General features: G+C 46.8%; 1 protein-coding gene and 1 long non-coding RNA gene across 11 annotated transcripts in view; one reads left to right on the plus strand and one right to left on the minus strand.

Annotated features, from left to right (window-relative positions):
- Rhobtb1 (Rho related BTB domain containing 1) overlaps nucleotides 1–21,031 on the plus strand; it is a 115,853-nt gene that overhangs the window by 33,782 nt on the left and 61,040 nt on the right. For 2 of the 10 annotated variants that reach the window (XM_048451560.3, XM_085679724.2), the window contains exon 3: nucleotides 13,487–13,537. The exons of 2 other annotated variants lie outside the window; for them this stretch is intronic. The gene's annotated coding sequence lies outside the window, so the exon portion shown is untranslated. Of the gene's footprint in view, nucleotides 1–10,800; nucleotides 10,939–11,453; nucleotides 11,572–13,486; nucleotides 13,538–17,077; nucleotides 17,174–17,324; nucleotides 17,511–21,031 lie in introns of those variants that run through there. 6 more of the 10 variants (XM_087898201.1, XM_087898202.1, XM_085679725.2 and 3 more) reach the window with 6 other exon arrangements.
- Nucleotides 615–5,209, minus strand: LOC125411458 (uncharacterized). The gene is made up of 2 exons (XR_007235329.3): nucleotides 2,908–5,209; nucleotides 615–1,417 (listed from the first exon to the last, which is right to left on the minus strand). It is a non-coding gene; the product is annotated as an uncharacterized LOC125411458 (long non-coding RNA).

A 21,031-nucleotide genomic window follows, 5' to 3' on the forward strand; every position in this document is an offset into this window, starting at 1 on the left:
TATGTGGTGGATGAGAAGCTTTAGAAACCACTCCTTCTCCCATATATCTAGAGAGCTATTTTAGAAGGGAAGTAGCACGCTCTGGAATGCTTCTCAGCAGTAAACTCTTTTCTGAAGTCGGAGCCCTTTCATTTGGCTGGTGAGTTAACTGTGTCCTGGCTAGTGACACTGTCCAACCAAGAGAGCTCTCCCACGGGGGACCCCAAACAGTCCAGACACGTATCATCAGCTGTGTCCAGCCCCAATGGTCAGGTCCCACCAGGCCCTGTCTCTGTTCTTCACTAGATTGAATAGGACAAAAAGCCTAGCATTTCAAAACAACAGTAATAGGGAACTAGAACAGAACACACTAAATTGAAGGAAACAATGTTTCTCTTAGCAAAGCCCTCCATCTGTCAGACCCTCCGCCACTCATGAATGGAGAGAAGGGAAAAAGGCATTTCAAGAGAATTCCAGAGTATATTTCATCTACTCATGTCTGTCTCTTTATAAGTTCTTATACAGGATAATGGCCACCTTAATTGTCTTCTGAGAATACACAGCCACATCAATACCTAAAACCCAGAAGTAATCACACAGCACAAACACTTAGAAGAACAACAGTAGCCGGAAGGTGGTGGTGCACTCCTTTATTCTCAGCACTCAGGGAGGCAGAGGCAAATGGATCTCTGTGAGTTCAAGGCCAGTCTGGTCTACAGAGCAAGTACCAGGACCACCAGGACTACACAGAGAAATACTGTCATGAAAAACATAACAACAACAATAATAATAATAACAACAATAATAGCAACAGTTGTATAGGCCCCTTTCTCTCAAAGCAAGAGTCTTTAAATCCAAGTGTGTGTGTGTGTGTGTGTGTGTGTGTGTGTGTGTGTGTGTGTGTGTTAAATTACTTACTTTGACATTATGAGCAATAGAAATTCCTTTGGATTCAAGAGTTGAAAACTGCTCCCAAAACAAAAGTAAGTTGAACACTGACTTTGGTTTGTCTCATTTATACAAATATCTTTAGCTACTCCAGTGCCAAGAAACTCAGAGGAAAAAAATATAAGAGTTGTTGTCTCTAGCAAGGACATTGTATTGGCACAGAATAGGAAGAGATGTCACTTGTAAGCCCATGGTCATCACACATTTGTATAGCTGGCTCTCCCACCAGATAAATATGGATATTTAAAGAACAAGAGATGTTCTTTATTTGAATAAGTAAGGGTAACTAGCATAATCTTTGAAGCCCAAGTCCTTAGCTTACCCATGTTGCCCATTCTAGATAAATTGGACATCATAGCCACTCCACCTAATGAAGCAAGCTGTTTCAGCTGTGTGACTTTTCCTCTGGATCAATCTGGTGCTGTTGGCATGATGTGAAACACTGCAGTCTCCTCTTGTCTCGTGGCAAAGTGGAGCCATGACTTGATATCTTCGGGAAATAGCAAGAAATGAACTCAAGGCCAAGCATCCTCTTTGTCTTGATGGCAAGGGGGTAATATCATTTGGGGATACCTGAGCAATAAATGTTGGCTACTTGTCAAGGACCATGAGGCACTTCGAGTTTTTAACCTCATAAATACCAGAGCCCTTTGGCTCTCTCTGGCTTCAAATATAAACTATGATGTACTACAGACTTCTGGCAAGTGGCTTTGTCTCTCTGAATCTAGGCTCACTCATCTATAAAATGCTCCCTTCTCATGAAGCCACTGTAAAGAGTTCATGACTGTCCAATTCTTGGGTCCCACACCTAACACATAGCAGGTACTTACTAAATGTTGGCTGGTATTACAGATTACAAAATCATGCTTGCTTGTGGCGTGTTAGTCTGTGTGAAATGTGTTTTCCGATCTACAAGTGCCCCTTCATGAGTAATGTATATTGGCTGTGGCTACAACAGGACAAATGGACACACTCCCTTGACAGGCTCGGCTTTGTTAAATAGAAGGTCTGCATATATCATTAGAGAAAATTACAACTAAGGGATCCTGTAAAAAAAATTATTGTCATTTATTATAACATTCAAGATGCTTGGGATCAGAAATCGTTCAGATTTTGAATTTTGTTGGCGTGTAGAATTTATTATACTGACATAATGAACTGTCTTGGGTATAGAAACAAGTCTAAACAGGAAATGCATTTGTATTTCATAAACCTTATACACATAACTGGAAGCTATTAGATATATTTTTCACTGATTTTGTACACAAAACAGTCTTCTAATGGGAAAATTCCCACCTATTAGATATGATATCATGTCAGCACCCAAAAGTGTGTGAAATTTGGAGTATTTTATATTCCCAGATTAGGAATGCTCAACCTATGTTTAAAACTATGGCATCTTATAGTTCAGTTGCTAACATGCTTGCAAGCACAAGGACCCACATTCAACTTGTGTTTGCAGTCCTGGCACTGGGGAGCAGAAACAGGCAGCTCCCTAGGGCTCACTGACCAACCAGTCTAGCCTATTCTAATGGATGAGCCCTAGGTCTTGCTGAGAGTAGAAGACAAATGAGACGGCTTCTGAAGAAGAGCCCTGAGGGTGACCTCTGACCTCTACAGGCATGTACACACACACACACACACACACACACACACACACACACACACGCACATGCCTGTGTACACAGGGCACAGAAACACGAGAGAGAGAGAGAAAGAGAGAGAGAGAACTATTGGCTTTCCTACCCATACTGCTGTTTGAATGACTTTTGGCAGAGATGGAAACTGAAAGGAAACCTTCCATGCCTTCTCAAAACCCTAGGCTCCTTAAGACTGACCCTGTGCCAGAAGTCTCCTGGCCCCTTGCTTCCTTGGCTCATATGCACAAGAGAGGAAACACAAAGCTGATCCCGACATGCTTAACTGATCATGTCACTCGCAGAGATGCAGTTTACGGCTTGCCCATGAAAGGGAACTTACCAAGTGATAAACGGGCTGTGAAAGAGTCAGCATAAATCTCCTCGGAGCTAAGGAGAGACCCGGCGTTGTCTGTCCAAACTGATGTTCATGAGTCCCCGGGAGGAAGACTGGCAGCTGCACACTTGTATTGGGAGCCTGTTGGAAAGGCATTGCACCAGTTGAAGACAAGCTGGCTTAGTCTTTCCTGGGCCGTGTTAGGTGTCCTTCAAGGGCACGGCGCTTTTTTGTGTACTCATTTTAAGGGAAATCTATTTAGAACTCAGTGTGATATATATCAAAGTACTTAATATTTGTTTACACGTGGCCTACCAGCAGGCATGGAATTCGGGGTTAGCCAGGATGGCTTCCCTCTCACAGAAACAAGTCACTCGGCCTCTGGCAAACCTCACTTCTCAGTCTCTTATGTTGGAGACAGTGTACTTCAAAGCTGTCCTGAAGATCAGATGGTCTATGCATTAAAGATGCTGAGCGAGCAAGCATGATACAAATATAGGCTGTCGGTGGAATTGTTTTTCTGAAGTGAGGCTTTTTGTGCACATGTATGTAGAGCGTACTTACTTTTCCGGTTTCTGCATGGAGAACAGTTCACTTCTATGGGTGGAGAGACACACAACGGCTGGAAGTCGGTAACAGAGCAAGACTCCTGGAGGTGGAGTTACAGGCGGTTGTGAGTCGGCTGATGTGTGTGCTAGGAACTGAACTTGGGTTCTCTGCTTGAGCAGTTGTACGCTTTGAAAAGCCCCAACCACAGTGCTTTTAAATGGCCTCATGGGCCCATTTTCAAACTTGTAGATCTGTGTAGACCTTTACCTTTTACATCAGCATTCTTCCATTTGCCATTAGCAACTGTTCAGTAAGGAATCGTTCCTGCCTCCCTGTGGCTTTCAGAACACCACACACACACACACACACCCTGAATAAAATCACATGGCCACTTAGTGAATGGTCAAAGTGTAGTTTTCTTTTTCTTTTCTTCTCTTCTCTCTTATTCCTTGTTCCTTTTCATGTGTGTTCAGGGTTTGGTTTTTTTTGTTCGTTTGTTTGTTTTTGGTTGTTTTCCTTGGTGGTGATGGTGGCTGTCGCAGCTGCAGCATTGGCAGTGGTAGCAGTAGTGATAACACCGGTGGTGGGGCTGGGGTTGATGCTTGTTTGGTAAAGATAAACAGATAGTATGTCTAACAGTCAGGCGACATAGCTTTAAACATGCCATGGCACAGAAATGTTATTTATTTTTAATTAGGTAAGACTGTAGAATAGCTCTAACGTATTTTGCGGTATTGACAGTGACTGTGCATGTAAGTTTGTCCCTGAAATAAATGTCCTTTTCAGATGCAGAACTGTTATCAGAGGCTGTTCGTTGGCTCCTGGCCGCTCAGACCCGAAAAAATTACACAGAAATCTGTATCATTTGCAAAATTGTTTGGCCAATAGCTTAAGCGTATTCTAGCTCTTATATCTTAAATTAACCCATTTCTATGCATTCAGTTTAGTTCCCCCCCTCCTGCCTAGCTCTATTCTGCCTTAAAACAGGACAAAACGGCTTTTTTATTCATTAACCAATAAAAGCAACACATATACAGAAGGGCTACCCACATCACAGAACATTTTTTCCAAGCCAGAGCCATATTATTATCTTTAAAAAGCTGATGACACACACAGGGACTCAGATCTTTTCCAGTCTCTACTTCCATAATGGAACAAAGGACAGCCGGCTCCTGCCTCTTGAGCATGCGGAGCTAAGACAGGAGGAGCTCTCTTGGCACAAGAGACTTTTAACTAGAAGAAGAATGTAGTTAGGACTTCCAGGCTTACAAAAGCACATATTTTAACAAACTCATCCAATGCCAACAGGAAACCTAAAAACCAATGCATAGAGAAAAGAGATCATGCTACCCTCCACGCATTCCGCAGTATGTTGTGCGGACTTAATCTCGACAGATTTCATCCACTAATACCTAGAAAAATAGAAATTGTGTTGTAAGTTTTATCCCCCCACAAAAAAAGCAATAAAAAGTACAGAACCTTAATACATTGATCTTTAAGTGGGTACCCACTCAGATCCCACGACCAGATTCACTAGCTTAGCCTGAGTATTCATCTGTATCTTTTTCTACAAATACCTTTTCAATATGTTTGTCCACCCAACCGCCTTAGGATGTGATGGAATGCACACAGCTCTACAGAGTTGTTGATGCTGTCCACCTGCAGCTCTTACGAAAACAGGGTAGCTGACGGTGTCTGCCACAAACCAGAGAAGCTCTGGTGTCCTCCAGACACATGGCAGAGAGCAGGAAGAGCTGGAACCTCTTCCTGTTGAAAAACGCAGCCAATTCATTTTACAACAGCTGGGTCGCTCAGAATCAGGGTTTTTATTCTTATTCAAGCGAGTGCAGCTTCATACAAAACCTTCCCGTGGTGCTGGAGACAAAAACAATTGTTTTCTATGGCAGATAGATCAACCGCACGAAAGTTGGAGAAATAGCTCCGAGACAGGAAGCTGGGAAATACCTGGCCTAGTTGGTTTGGCTAGAGCGACTCGTAGAGGTGTTGTTGCTCCAACATCTGGATATTGGATGAAAGGGTATCTGCAGAACGGGGTCCCAAGAGCTCATTTTCTCTTTGGACCATCAACACACAGCATTATGGGAGCACACAGACACACATCCCTGTCCCTTGTCACTAACCAAAGACCAGGCCTGTGGATGGAGCTGCTCAGATTAACTCTACGACTTCTGGAAGCCTGGTATCCAGGGTCATTTAGATAAAGCTGCTTATAAAGGCTTATGACATCTAGCACCCTGTCTTAACCAGGCTCTAGAGCCCGGAGCAGTTCTTTAGAGTCAGCCAGTCAGTGACGGCAGTCTGTTAGTCCGTGTGCCACCAGCCACTTCACGTCTTAGGTGCCTCAAAGTTCTTGGCCACTGCCACAACAGCTGTGTCAACCCAGCAATCTCCCCCAACAGCTGTTTCTCAATAAACCTTTTGACCAAATGCAGCTGTTCTTTAAAAGCAGGCACATCGGCCAGCTTACTTTCTCCGGTGTATTTAACCCTGTAAGTGCTTATCTGAGATGACTCCCTAGCACCTGCCATGCAATGCCCAGACATTCTTCCATACCACCAGCCGGGTGTAGATCTAGCACTCCAGACTGATGGGTGGGCGGTGGAAGCTTGCACGCCCCAGTGGTCCAAGCCGCCCACAGCTATTACATTGATCACCGGAGGGGACCCTTTGCGCCTGCGCGGGAGGGAGGGGCGTTGGCGCCTCTGGCTGTCGGTTACAGACCGCTAAAATGAGGACTTAACACTACAGAACTGAGAAAGCCCTCACCATGGGAATTTTATGTAAGTAATTTCCCACATCCACGGATATACTGGGAAAAGATTCGGGCAATAGAAGCCCTGAGCACTTGTAATTGAGTTGATAATAGAGTTTTCCTGAAGGGGGGGTTGCATATTTAAGTTGCAATTTGAAAATTATGACCCTAGAATAGTTTTCTATTTAATTCAACAATGCAGAGCTGGAGGGTTGGCTCAGCAGCTGGGAATCCTGCAGCTCTTGCAGAGGACTGGAGTTCAACTCCCAGAACCCACTGGTGAGCAGCTCTCAATCACCTTCAAACTCCAGCTCCAGGGATCTGACGCCCTCTTCTGACTTCTGCAGGCGCCTGCACTCATGTGCGTATCCCCCTAGGCAGCCATGCATATGCACACATACTTAAACATAAAAATAAATATTAAAAAATAAAATTAAGAATATTCAACAAAAGAAAGATAACCCACCTATATAAAATAACCGAACACATAAGCATCTCTTTCGGCAATAAGAGGATAGAGGATAAGTGTGGTCAGTTTGCCCAGGATGTTTGACAGTGTTAGTCATTAGGGAAATGCAAATGGGAACCACAATGAGATCTTTTTCTCAACAGTGATTGTGTAACAAACACACACACACACACACATACACACACAAACAATAAAACACTACTGTTGGGAATGCAAAACATACAGTCATTCTGAAAACAAAGTCTGACAGTTTATTTAGCATTTAATTCAGGACTTGGCATACTGAAGCATTCATCTCAAAGAAAAAATATCCACACAAAAACTTGTGTACAAACGTTTATGGAAGTGATTTTTTCATTGTAGCAAAATGTTGCAAGAACTTAAATGCCATTCCATGGGTGAATGAGCACACCCTAGTATGCCCATATAATAGACCCTCAGTCAGTAAGGAAATGGAATGAATTATTGATGCAGACGACACCCTGACTGGACCTCGAAGGCAGTGTATGCTGTGAAAAATTCAGTCTAAAAATATCACACATTAATATGCCAAATAGTATGTCTCCTAGTGGTAAAAATCTAGAAATGGGAGGAAGATTAATGGTCACGGGGCAATCATGATTGCCGAAGGGTCAGTAGCAAGTGGTTTTATTGGTAATTAAATAACACTTACATATGCAAATTGTGGTGTTTAAAATCTTAATTTATTATTATTGTGTTGTGTGTGCAAAAAATACACACATGTGAGATGGCTGATCTAGAATGTTTTTGTTGTTGGTGTTGGTTGTTGGGAGGTGTTTTATTTTACTTTTGGGGGAGTTTTTTGGTTTGGTTTGGTTTTTCGTTTTTTTGTTGTTGTTCTTTTGGCTTGGGATTTTTTGGGGGATGGGGGAGCAATAGCATTGGTAAAAATACCTACTATAAAAATTCTAACATCACTTTTAAGCAGTAAAATAATATAGGGAGAGAAAAATGCTGGCTAATTTTCACTGAGGCCCCAATTCTTGTTATGTGCAGTGAACGGTGTTGATCGTGTAAGTGAACAGTAGTTTTAACTAGAAAGGCTGGTTCGTCTGTAGGCTGGTGTGGGGATATTTTGTTTGTGCTTTAACAAATAAAGCTTGCCTGAAGGTCAGAGAAGCACAGCAGTCAACCACTCGTTCTTACCTCTACCAAATCCTCAAACCAAAAGGGCAATCTTGTCTCTAGGAATCCTCAGACTGAATGCCTTGGTCTCCTGTCCCTCCTGTTTTATATTCCTCTCTCTCTCTCTCTCTCTCTCTCTCTCTCTCTCTCTCTCTCTCTCTCTCTGCCAGCTGATCACTTCCTGTCTCCACCTCCCTAGTGCTGGGATTAAAGGTGTGAGGCACCACCACTAAGCTCTGTTTCTCTTTTAGACAGAAGCAATATAGTGTAGCCCTGGGTGGCCTTGAAACTCTCGGAGATCTGTCTGCCTCTATCTCCCAAGGACTGGGATTAATGGTGTCTGCTACCATTGCTTGGCCTCCATGGCTAACTAGTGTGGCTAGCTCCACACTCTGATCTTCAGGCAAGCTTTATTTGTCAAAGCGCAAACAAAATACCTCCACAGGCTGGAGCACAGACAAGGGCTGGCGTGATGCTGCATGCTGTCTGCTTTGTTCCTCTTCTCTCCTTCCTGTTAGTAGACACAGCACGTACAGCATGCCCCCAGTTCTCCACCTTCAAGAATCACAAGTTGTGTGTGTGAAGTTTGGGGACGTGTGGCCCTGGATGTGGATGGCAGTGTCTTTTGGAGATCCGGTCCCTCGCTTGGAAAAAAAAAAAAATCCAACCATTTTTTTCTTCTGCTGCATCTGAAGTCACAGTGAATAACAATGTATTTTCCTGGGACTTCCTCCAGTCATTTCCCCCCCAGGTTCAGGTACTCCGTGAGGGTCATTTCAAAATGGCTAGTCACCGTTCCAGACCTTTACAAGGATGGCCCTTTGGGAGTTCAGGAGAGGGGCAGGCAGAGAATCCCAAGAGCATGCATAGTACTGGGTGTCTTCCACCTCTTGGTCCTGGCCTGATGCTTCAGAAAAGCATTCTCACTTATCCTTTTGATTATTTGTGTCCATGTGCAGGTGTGTGAGCATGCTCACGTGGATGGGAGTAATGGGTGGTACACAGCTGTGCTCTTATTGTGGCGTCCGGAGGTCAACCTTAGGGTTGTTCCATAGGAGCCGCCCCTCCCCCCTTTTGAGGCAAGGTCTCTCACTGGGTCTAGGGGCTGCTGAATCAGCCTGGCTTTTGCGTCAGTGAGCCCCAAGTGCCCCCACCTCACCAGCGTGGGAAAGCACAAGGACGTACCATGACACTGGGCCTTTTGCGTGTGTGCTGAAGATAAACTCAGGTTCTCACACTCGTGTGGCCAGCAGCACTACACTGAGCTATCTCACCACGCTCATCTTTTTGATGCATGACTGAGGAAGTAAAAGACACCGCAGAGGACCGGATGTTACAACGAAAGTTAGTGATAAGGCCAGCCCTGAATGATCTGGTCCCAAATGTCCGCAACTGACAACGTGAACAATTTAAATTTCCTTTGCCTCTGTTACCCCATCTGTAAAATGGGTCTGACAGCAATAGCAGAGGGCCTCCTCCGCTGTGGTGATCTGATGAGAAAAGAAAGGTGTTTTAAGCCATTCCCCACTTCACTTGGGGGCCACGATACATATTGCTTTCCATTTCTCAGTTACTGTCCCATTCCTCACTGCCCAGGGTGGCTTCAAAAGAAGTGACTTGCCATGAAGTCGGACTGCTCACTAATAGCGACAGGGTCAATTAACCTTCCCTAAGAAATACATTCATGGAGAGAATATCTACTTATTCTTCCAACATGGCGTCCTTTTAAAACAGACGGAGAGACATCTCTTCCTTGCCAGGCAAATGACTGCATACCTTCACAGGTCCACCTTAAACTTCTCCTCTACCATCCTTCCTTCTTTCTCTTCCTGGTATCAAAAAGTTGTGGTCTTGAAGATCCCATTTCCAGCAACAATGCATTAAGGATTGCCTAGATTACATAGGTTGCCCACACTACTTTTTCTTGTAAAAAAAAAAAAACATTTTATTTACCCAGCAATGCTGGTAGTACCAACCTGCAATCACTGTGCAGAGGGTGTGCACAGTGGAGGCAGAGGGGTCAGGAGTTCAAGACCAGCCTTGGCAATTTAGCAGTCTGAGATCAGGTTACCTTACAGGAGACCCTGAATCTAAGGGGGAGGTAGGGAATTACCAAAGGGACTGGAATTCATTCAGGACTTGCAGGGAGGAAGAGAAATCCATCTAAGGAAACCAAAGGTAAGGTTTCCTGAAAGGTGGGAAGGAGGTGTTAAGACAAGAGAGGTTTGTCTGCTGTTCTTTCTTTAGAGGAGACTTGGAGACAACATGAAGAAACCGCCCTTACATTAAAATGTACCTTTCCTACCCTCCCGAAATCTTGGCAGTGTCTTACCTAAGAGCTGGTGGAGGCCAACGTTGTTGCGGTGGTCATTTTTGTGTCTGCCTTGGCGCTCAGCCTTTACAAGGGTTTATAAACATAACACATGCCTAGCTGAAGGCATTCACACCCTAATCCCCCAGCTGTCTTTTTGCAGGGCCAGAGTGAGCGGATTACACAGTTGAGCCCCACAAGCAGTTGACTGAAAGTTCCCTGTGGGCAGGAGCCAAATGAGTTGTGTCCACCGTCACCTCCTTAGAGCGTGGCATGATGCCTGCTATCCCTAGGCACGTAGGCAGTTTTTGTGTGTCTACATGAAAAATAGACATGACTCTGCCCTCGGAACTCTCAATCAGCTTCAAAGTCCAGAATGTCCCTGAGAAGGGCTGGCTGGCTGGCTTTGGTTTCCAAGAATCCCAGTCGACCCTAGAGAGGCGGATGTCAGTCCGTCCCCCCACCCCCACCCCAACCCCCGCCCCCCCGACCTCTACAAAAGGAACTATAAAGAGCCTGGTTTCTGGGGTCTGGAGTAGCAGGGCGATCCCCACCCCCTACCCCCTCCCGGTGCGTGCGCCTCCTGCAGGGACCCCTCAAGCCCGGTGGAGGAGAAGGTGACCAGGAGGGGGAGAGCCAGCCCGCACGTGCAGCGCCCAGGGGAGGAGGCTGGGCCAGCGCAGCGCTTAGTCAGCAGCTGGGCTCGGTTTTGAAACAAAAGCCAATGTCCTCCCTCGGAGTCTGCGGCCGGTCAGTTCCTAGGGGGAAGAAAGCTATGCTGCCCAGCCGGTTAGTGGCCCAACTTACTTTTCCTGAGCACGGGACTGAGGGCCAGCGGATGTTCGGGAGTGGGTGGGATGCTGCGGGGAGGGGGCGCGGGGACAGCTCGCACACACCCTGCCCTGCTCCGGTGTCCGCTTGGCCCAAGGCCGGGTTCTCGGGGGTACCAGGCACACGTTGTTCCGGGCCAAGCACCCCGTAGCTCAGGCCCCTCCGGTGTGCGTGCAGCCGAGGTACCTTCGCCACCTCGCGTCCCACAGCTCAGACACACCAGGCCCTGGTTTCATGAATGAAATCCAATCGTGTGGTTATAAATAGCCGCCAAGGCTGCTCACGTCACGGCGGAGAGAGGGAGCGATCGGAGGCCGCCACCGCGTTGCTCGCTCCGTGCCGGGGCTCAGGGTTCCGCCCGGTGCCCCGCCTGGCCGGGGACGGGGGCGGGAAGAGGGCAGGGCTGGAGGCGACAGAGCCCCGTGGCCTGGGCCAGGACGCGGACGCAGCCGGGCGCGGCTGTGCCATGCTGCCTTTGTGCCACGCCGGGCGGGTGGCGCGCGGCGCGCAGGGTCCCCGCGTCCCCGCGAGCACGCGCGGTGGGGGCCGCTGCTGAGCGGCGGAGGGAGCCGGGTCTCGCTCGGCTGCAGGGTAGGTGGCTGTGTCGTGCAGAGCCCCAATGCGTGCAGAGCCCCAGCTCCCGATCGCCCCGCGGGTGGCAGGAGGGGACCCCGACCCATGTGTCCCAGCGACGTTTGCGGGAGCGAGCTAACGGGAGGCAGGGGACAGTCCCCTCCCAGGCGCGTGAGCTGAAGAGATACCCGCCCCAGCCGCACCCCTAACTTGTAGCTGCTGAGAACACGTACAACAGGCACCTTAGGAGGCCGGCTGCACCAGGGCGGGTGCTGCCGCGCCCCCGGGAAGGCGCCTTTTCCTCGAAGGACCGTGGCGGGGAATCCGGGACCCGAGAAGCGAGGTGTTCTGATCCCCTGGGCACTCGCACTGCCGGGAGCGGTGCGTTCGGATCCACGGCAACGCCCCCGCCCTCCCCCCCACCCCAAGCCCTGTGTCTAGGGAGTCCGTTGTGAGTTGCCGTGACAACCGGTACACGCTGCCTGTGAGGGGCTTGCACACACCTGAACTTGTGCGTGGGCTTCAGCTTACCGGGTTAACAGCCAGGTATAGGGGAAGATATGCAGAAGAGATCCACTCCCACCCACCCACACCCCCCCTCAATAAGAAAAAACAAGCGGAAGGAAGGCAAGGCTGTGTAAAAATATATCATTCGATCCCGCTGTTGGCCGTGCGGTTTCCATCCCGTATCAAACTACTCAACGGAGGAGCAAAGTCAATATTTAGACTTGGACAAGCCAGAAAGTTAGGAGGGAGCGCCAAGCACAGGGTTTTGACTTGGCTTTGCACGTCAGCACACAAGCTGTGCCTTTGGAGCTGACTGCGCTCAAGGGTGGGGGTGGGGGTGCATGAAAGTTGATGCAGACACACCCGCACAGAAAGCCGGGGCACTCTAGAAAGTAGCGAGCAGAGGAGCCATCCTGACTTTGAGCCTCCCCGGCCTGTGCTTTTAGGGGGAGCCGCGGAGCTCCTCTAGGATACCTAGTGTGGGCTTTCGTTGGCTCTGGAGGTTCTCCAGCCCAGGTGCTGGACTGCCTGCTACAAGAAACGTACAGGGGACTCAAAACCCTCCCAAGTGTCCAGAGACTTTGCCCTTTGCCGGAAGCGAATAGTCACCCATCAACAGGCTCCTAAATTCGCTTACAAACACTACTTTGAGACTCGGTGTTGTGTTTCATCTTCAGTGATCGTTTAGGCGCCTATGAGAGCTGGTGGTTCCCATAAGATAAACTCAAGCTTTCAGACTGTAAAGACCATCTGCATGTTGTCCGCAGATGGAATGTGCAGTCGATTATTATATTAAACAAGGTTCTCCCAGAGATACCCGGATCATATTTGAATGTTAATGGGGGTATGGGTTTGACCCATTCCATCCCAGGGCGGAAGGCTTTGGACCACCATTGGGAGTGGGGAGTGTTATCAAAGGTCTTTTAAGCTTGGGAAGGCCGTGGGCATTTTAAGGCACAGGGTTATGTGTACTAATCACAAAAAGGCATAGAAACACACAAACTAGTTGGTGTCATTGCATGAATTAATACTGCCACAAAAATAATAGAAGATAGGAGAATTGCTTGCTTTGGGGTTAAGGTGATTTTAAAATGACATTTTGATGAAAAAAAAATCCCTTGCCCCTTCCTTGACTTCTGCATCTGAAAAAGTCTGTGAGTTTTCACTTCACCTCTCATCGGCTTGCGGCTAAGTGCTTTTTCTGTACCATCCCCAAATGCTCAGGAGTATACTTTTGTGGATGCTATGAAATGTTAGCATAGCTATTTCAGGATATACTTGACCCAAAGAAATGCCAGTGTGTGCATGACATCAGCCAAAATCATGTGGATGCGGAGAGCGACGCAGAGCGTGCTAAAAGCATGAACTGCCCATGGGCTCCTGGCAGGCAGTGAGATTTTCAACAGTGTCTCTCTGTGTCCTCTAGGTGAGTCCAGCTGCGTGCGGGGACTTCTGTTCTTCACTCCCAGAAAGCCAGGTCAGTATCTTTGTGTAAACTCACAGACACAGAGGGCTGGTGCAGCCTCTGAGGCTGAACGTGTGTTATAGAACAGGTCTCTTAGTCGTGTGTCTTGAAGGAACCGGGTTTTGCCGATTCCATGGTTTATTGGAACCAATGCAAGTTCGTTGTGGGTTGAAATTATTCTATTTTCTCTGCGAGGAATATGACGCTAAATCAACCTTGTGCCCCCTCACTCCTTTCTATTTTTCTTTTTCTTGATGACCAAATTGGTGCAAGGCAGGGCAGCTGAGGATCCTGGGAATCCAGGCGTCAGTAATGGAGACGACTCAACTTCATCTTAGCCTTCAGGACATAGAAGAAAATTTAACAGCATAGTAGTGGACATTTGTTGAGTATGAGTGAAGATTCGTGTCGTGTTTGATTCTATACATTTATGTTTTTATTCTACTTATATGCATATGTTCATATAAATGGACAAACATCATATTTATGTCCTCACATATATATACATACATGCAACATATGCATATATAATCCTATGGCATGCAGCAACTTTTGTCTACGTTTTAGAATTTTATTTTACTCTAAAACATAAACTCCTATTCGAAAAATTCTTCTTCAGCAGGGAGGCTGAGGCCAAGCGAGGTCAAATGATGGTTTTTAACGCAGTAACTATAGATCACCCAGTAACTCTCAACGGTGCAGCTGTCGCTGTAGAATAGATTCCACTCTCTTAAGTGAAAGTAAGGTTTCCTCGCAAGGATCTGTTAAAGATAAGAATTTCTGTCATGGGAGGTGGGCGGTTTCTGACTCTCGAGAAGTTTCCAAGCAGATTTGAGAGGCAAGACATTAGGCACTCCCATATTAAAAAAAAAAAAAAAAAAAAAAAAAAAACCTGAAGAATCAATCATGACTGTGCAGATCCAAAGGCTGATTGGGGTGGGGAGAAGGGGGAGTCCATAAAACTTTCATGAGAAATTCAGTATTTTCTGTTCTGGAAGGTTACTTTGAATTCCACGTACCGAGTTTTCATCTGCGTGGTTGATAAATGAGCTTTTGGGAATAGGCAGGACATGGAATTTCAAACCATCAGAGACTGTACAGTTATCTCCAGCCATGGAGTTACAGGACCCTGGAGGCAGAGACACTGTTTCTTACTTCTTACATTGTATCACCGCCTCCAAGCCATCAGTCCACAGAACACCCTTGATAAAGGACTACCATGTGACACAATATGGAGCCTCCAAGTAGAGTAGCCCTTCGGGGTGCCTGAAATGGCCTACTTACAGCAGATAGGTTTGGATACATAGTAGCTAAACCCCAAGCAAAGTTCTGAAAAGAGCCAGTATCTAAAGTTACAGACACTTTCAGTTTGCGCCAGCCTTTCTTGCCTCTCTGTCCTTCCTCGCTCTTTTTTAAAGAATAATCTGTAACACTTGTTAATCATTCTCTGGAAATGTTAAACACAAAGTCATTAACAATGAAGCGGGGAACAAGTTACTAAGGAGACCTCTAGGTACCATCCTTTTCATGACAGCCCGAGCTCACCTGATAACATTATAAGAGCACAGTTTGCTAAGGGGCGTTTTTGATCAATTAAAAGGTAGTTATGTGCTGTTCTGTAAGAGCTTGATCTATAAAGGATGTTCTACCCTAGACCATTACAAGACAGATCATATTCCATGGTTTGAGTTGGGGAGCTCCCATTACAGGCCAGGACCTCGCCATTAACTGATATATAGCTAGCTGTGATAAATGATATGCCATAAAAAATAATCAATGTGACAATCATAAGTCTATAATTTATTTAAAGCAGTCAAATTGCATACTGCTGAAGCCAGAAAAAACCTTAGAATTAGCATGTTATCTCTAATAATTACTCGGTTAGCAGCCAGCTGTTTGTTTGCTTTCTTGAACATCAGCAGGCTTTTGGTTACTGTGTGTGGCTTGTCTCCTGTAAAACAGCTAGACACATTTAGAACATTGCTGGCTTCACTTGGTAAACTGACTTACAGAAGACAAACAAACCTGGGCCTGGGAGATGGAACCATCTGTAAATTGCTTACTCTATATACATGAGGCCCTGAATTGGATTCCCAGAACCTACCTTAAAAAAAAAGGAAAAAAAAAAAAAAGCTGAGCATGCTTGTAATTCCACTGCTGGGGAGGCAGGGACAGATGGATCCCTGGAGCAGAAGGTCAGACAGTTTAGATCAGCAAATCTCAGCCTAGTGAAAGATGCTCCCTTGGGAGGTGGGGAACGGCTGTAGCCTCCATCCTCACCTCTCTGTCAGTATTATAACAATAGAAGGCCTCTGTTTAGCTTCCTATGGTTGGTGATTTGAATCTGGTCTTTGTTCTTACCTTCTTTTTCCCACCAAGTTTCTCTCTCCATCAACCTCAGGACACTAACACAAAACTGGAGAAGGAATTTGAAATCAGACGAAACAAAAACAAAAACAGAGGGCCAGGAGTGAGATAAAGTGTGGGAGTGTTGGGGGATGGGGGAGAGAAAGAAAGCTTGAAGGGCGGCAGGAGATGGTGCTCATACAATGATCAGAATGGCTACTGAATGATCATCTGGGAATTGTTCTAGCTGGGAGACCACATAAAGACGGTGACTAACATAAAACCAGCCACTTCTCCCAGCCGCTTTGTTCCCTTAGGCACCTAGGGCAGAACTTGGGAAATGGGCTAGTCAAGACCTGGGAAATGAAGGGCAGGGCGAGCATGGCCTTGGTCTTCCTAGATGTCCATGGTGTTGCCTGTCTTCTAGCTCTGACTCAGACACGTCGGCACAAACGGGTGGATTGCCAGGAGGTCTAGACAGAGCAATTACGCTTCTGTACCCTGCTCTCGAGTTTATTTCTTGTGCAATGGCAAGTTCCCAGTGCTGATGAGTTATGATCTCTGTCTGTCTGTGGAGAAATTTTCTTTGACTTCTTAGCCCTCCATAAGGTAAACCAAGCGGCTCCCAGCTATAACAACAGCTAGGGCTTCTTGCATTCTTCCAAGACGCCATGCATTTGACGGCTCTATGACTGGTATTTATTCTCGATTTCAATTTTACAGAAGCAAAACAGGAGAGGAGAGAAGGGCAGAGAAGTAAGAGACCTTCAGTCAGGAGCTAATAGGAGACAGAGCTTGGAATGATTGGACTTTAGTCTGACCAAGGATTTGAACGTATTCTCTACGAACTCCCGGAAAGGGATGCTTTAACCTGCTTCATTCCAGGTTGCTCTAGCAAGGGGAGAAACACGGGGGTTAAATGACACTCTCTATGTGTGACAAAATTAACAAATGTATAATTTGAGCTACCTGCCCATCTTGCCTATACGAATCTGCTGACTGCAGGTCATCCCTAATGTATGTTGATGGAAGTCGCAGACATAAACACTCAAGTCAATGAGGGTTGAATCATGGAGTCAGGAAAGTCCTTATAAGGTCACTTGTTTGAGTCTCCCTCTGGTGACAAAGCCCTGGCTGGCACCAGGGAAGTGATGTAACTTGACCACTCTCATAGTTAATAAGTGACTTGTCTTGAACTCAACCCAGGTCTCCCCGTCCAACCCGGGCTCCATCCCGTTACACAACACCATCTACAAAGTGCCAAAGCTTCTGAACCCTCCAGCTTTGCCACCGTTCCAAACAGTGAGTCCAAAATACACACACGACCTAAGTCATGTTCAGCAAAGAGTGATAAGTGGGTGCCAGCGGGATACTGATACGGCGGGCACCGGGAGCAGCCCCCCCCCTATCGGCCGAGATATCAACACAGAACGTTCCTTTTTCTCCTCATCAGAAGCTGATCCCATCCCGGCCTCCTCAGCTGAGCAACCCATCCGGGGCTTTGTAATTTTGTCTCGGCCCTGGCTGCTACTGGCTGGGTGCTTTGGGTGAAATATGTTTCGGACTTCACTCTCCTTGCCCGAAAATGGCAACGGTACAGCCTCGTCCTGCGGAGCATGAGGATGTGCTAAAATCACAGGTACAGACCGCGTAGAGGGTGCTCACCAAGGTTAGCTGTCTTCTCAGCCTTCCTGGACTATCTCAACAGGAAGTCCTGTGACGTGTTTGGGTAGTCATATCATTTGTCGCCAAGTTTACTGGTGCCACTGTATGCTGATGTTATGAGAATAGTTGCCGGAACATTCCCTCTCTGTCATCTCTTGAGTAAAGTCAGAGAGAATGTTCTCTCTCTCTGTTTCCCCCTCCTTCCCCTCTCTCCCTTCCTCTCTCCCTGTCTTTCTCCTTCTTTCTCTTTCTCTCTTCTCCCTGTCCCTCGCCCCTCTCCTTCTCTCCCCCCCTGACTCTCTCCTGCCTCCTTCTCCCTTTCTCCCCCACCTCTGTGGGGGTTCCCCTGGTTCCCCTGGCACATCCACAGCTGCATTTCTTTCTCCTGTAGTCTTGGATCACCAGGGTTTCCATGCTTGGTTCTAACGTATTTTTCACGCAGGCTTGGCATTTCCAAGCAGCTGCAGCGTTTCCAACCAAGTAACCAGGATATGTACCCAGAGATGGTCCTTGCCTGCAGAAAACTTCCGCTTTCAATTTAGAAGCATATCAGAGTTCTCTGCCTCCTTGGCAATTAGCGGCGCCTTGAGTATTATGGTCTGCTGTTTTGTTTCTCTATGTCACTTGTTGCTGTTAGGTGACTAGATAGGAAAACATCACACTTCAATTCCGCCCTTTCCCCTCTGCACTTGATAAGCCTGGCCTAAACGACACCTCTGGGAAGCCACTCAGCACACGCTTCTCCCCAGCTGCCACCCTGTCATGTGGCTCTTGCTGCTCGGCTCTGGACTTTTGGAACCACGTCTTGGCAACGCATCCTGTCTGTCACACAGCAGAGGGAAGCTGCCAGGACTGTGTTTTACCTGCGCTCATACCTGCTTGCTCCTTCTGTATTAATAATTCAGTGGCCACAAATGGACTTCTTTTCCCTGACGGCACAGTTACCGCTTAGTAGTTGACACGAGTGTGTGGACCAGATGGGCGTGGCCACTGTGTGTTTCCCCAGTGCTGTGAAGCAGCTAAGCTGGGTCCTTGGGCTTTCCTATCACCAGTTTCTGTGTTGTCCCTAATGCTATTACTAATCAGGTGAGTTGAGCTTTGGTTTCAGTTCCGAATAAGGAGTCAGTTGCACTTAAACCTGGGCCCCAATTTTATGAATGTGCTTGAATGGGAGCTCTCTGGTAAGGCCTGGCATCGGGGTTTCCAACAAACGAGTGAGATTTGCAGGTAAAGATCTCAGGGAACTCATGAGCTTGCACTGGACACGCCGTGGCTGAGCCCTCGCCTAAGTTTGTCTGCTTGAGTCTTAGATGTGGAAGAAGAGGAGACAGCCGTGTGCTGGTACATCTCATGCATCAGCCATTAATCGCTGTGATTAAACTCCTGACAGAAGTAACCCAAGGGAGGAAGGGCTGATACACGCACACAGTTGAGGGGAAGGCGTTACACCTAGGGTGTGAGGCAGCTGATCGCGTCGCTTCTGCAGTCAGGAAGGAGAGCAGGATGAAAGCTGGCATTCAGCTTGCCTTCTCCATTTTATTCGGTCTGAGACCCCAGAGCAGGGGCTGGTGCCATTTATGATCAGTTAAACCTCACTACGACCGTCTTCGCAGACATACCCAGATGCTTGTTCCCATGGTGATCCTAAATCCACTCCCGTTAACAAGAACTACTGCATACGTGTGCTTAAATATAAATTTAAGTGCTTCTAGGGTTGGAAATACAGCCTAGTGGTAGAGTGTGTGCTTAACATGTGCAAGGTTCTAGGTCCAGTTCCCAGCATACACATGCATACACACCCACACAAATGCCAATGACATCAAGACTATAGAACAGACAACTAATAATAACACTACCTGTTACTATAACTCTTAGTTCGATGACTGATCTCATTGAATGATCCTGTCACACACACACACACACACACACACACACACACACACGAACTCTTCTCTCCACAGTCACCACATAGCTAACCTGGAAGAGCAGTTCGGTTCCCACACACATGTTTTGCCGTCTCTCACAGGACGAGTCAGACAGAAGGGACAGCACACAAGCACGGGTCTGAACTGCGCCAAGCTATCGGCCATGTGAGGGAGTCTAGGCCCAAACGATTAGATTAGGCATGCTTAAACTCTGCAAAGACATTTCCTCGGGTGAACTGTTCACAGGCTAACAGCGACACACAGCGCACACATTTTATGTTATTCTACAGAACAGCAGATTGGGCTCTGGTCTGTTGTGACCGGTGCCTGTGATGTGAATACTTCTGAGGTGACAAAAGTCAGAGGTGGCACAGGGACCTGTTCTTCTACAGTATTCCCACCCCACACATAAGAAGGTGGCGGCGACCTCTAAGGCATAAGTTCTAAATGGAGATTTTAATTACTGTATTATATTTTTTATTGCGTGGGAGTTTTTTTTTCTGCATGTGTGTTTGTGCACATGTGGGTGCCCAGTGCCCACAGAGGCCAGAAGAAGACATCAGACTCTTTGGAACAAAAAATCAACAGTGGGCTCCCTTAGCTACAAGTCCACCAGGCGTTCCACCCTGTCGTGACTTGGTCTGGAGAGAGGGCCGCTCTTCGGTTGGTCCGCGGGTGACCCCTGCTTTTAAGATATCATTTGAGAAAATTTATATAGAGAGGAGAAGAGTGGTAAGGAAGAAAATAGGGGGAAAAAAAGAGAGTAAGATTTTTTTTCATCTGCTTGGGTCTAACCCTAACTGGCATTACAGGTGGTGGCGAGCTGCCATGTGGGTGCTAGGAATCAAATTTGGGTCCTTGGCAAGAGTACCCAGTGTTCTTGACTGCTGAGTCATCCCTCCAGTCCAGCATAGATTCTAATAAAATGTAAAATAATATTAATAAGTTAATAAAATATACTAAGTCCTTTTGAAGTCTTAGTATAGTTTATTTAATTGTAAGTTTCTACAACTCTTTTTTTAAAAACACAGACACTGCTTTAAATGACTTGTTAAATTCTGCAGTTTGCTCTTGTGAGCCAGTGTAGGGCTGGCCCCAGAACACTGAGCACTCCATGGTTCTCAACTTCAGCGTTACCTTGATTGGGTTACGCAGAGGGGCTTCCTCCCTACATTTTTTGTCTTAGTTACTGATGTTACCATGTGGGTGCTGGAAACCTGAGGTCAGGTCCTCACTTTATTAAAGGCGTCTTGCCAGCCTACCCTGTATGCTTTGTGGTGTCTAACTTCTTCCCTCCCTCCCCGGGGTTGTGTATGTGAGATCCACCCATAAGGAATGTAGCAAGACTTCCTCCGCTCTTAGCGGTGTAGAGTATTCCATTGTAGGAATGGATCCCAACTGATTATTGATGTATTCCGTCTACATGTAATGGGTTATTTCCAGCGGCTGGTCCTTATGAACTGAAGTGCCAAGAACATTCTGGTATAGATAGAAGCATTATTCTAATCAAAACAAGTCCCCCATGAATTCTAACAGGCATCAGATCGCTTCCCTGACTTCTGTCCAACCG

Source organism: Myodes glareolus, chromosome 18 (assembly GCF_982192425.1).
Source record: "Myodes glareolus chromosome 18, mMyoGla1.1, whole genome shotgun sequence".
NCBI classification, from domain to species: Eukaryota; Metazoa; Chordata; class Mammalia; order Rodentia; family Cricetidae; genus Myodes; species Myodes glareolus.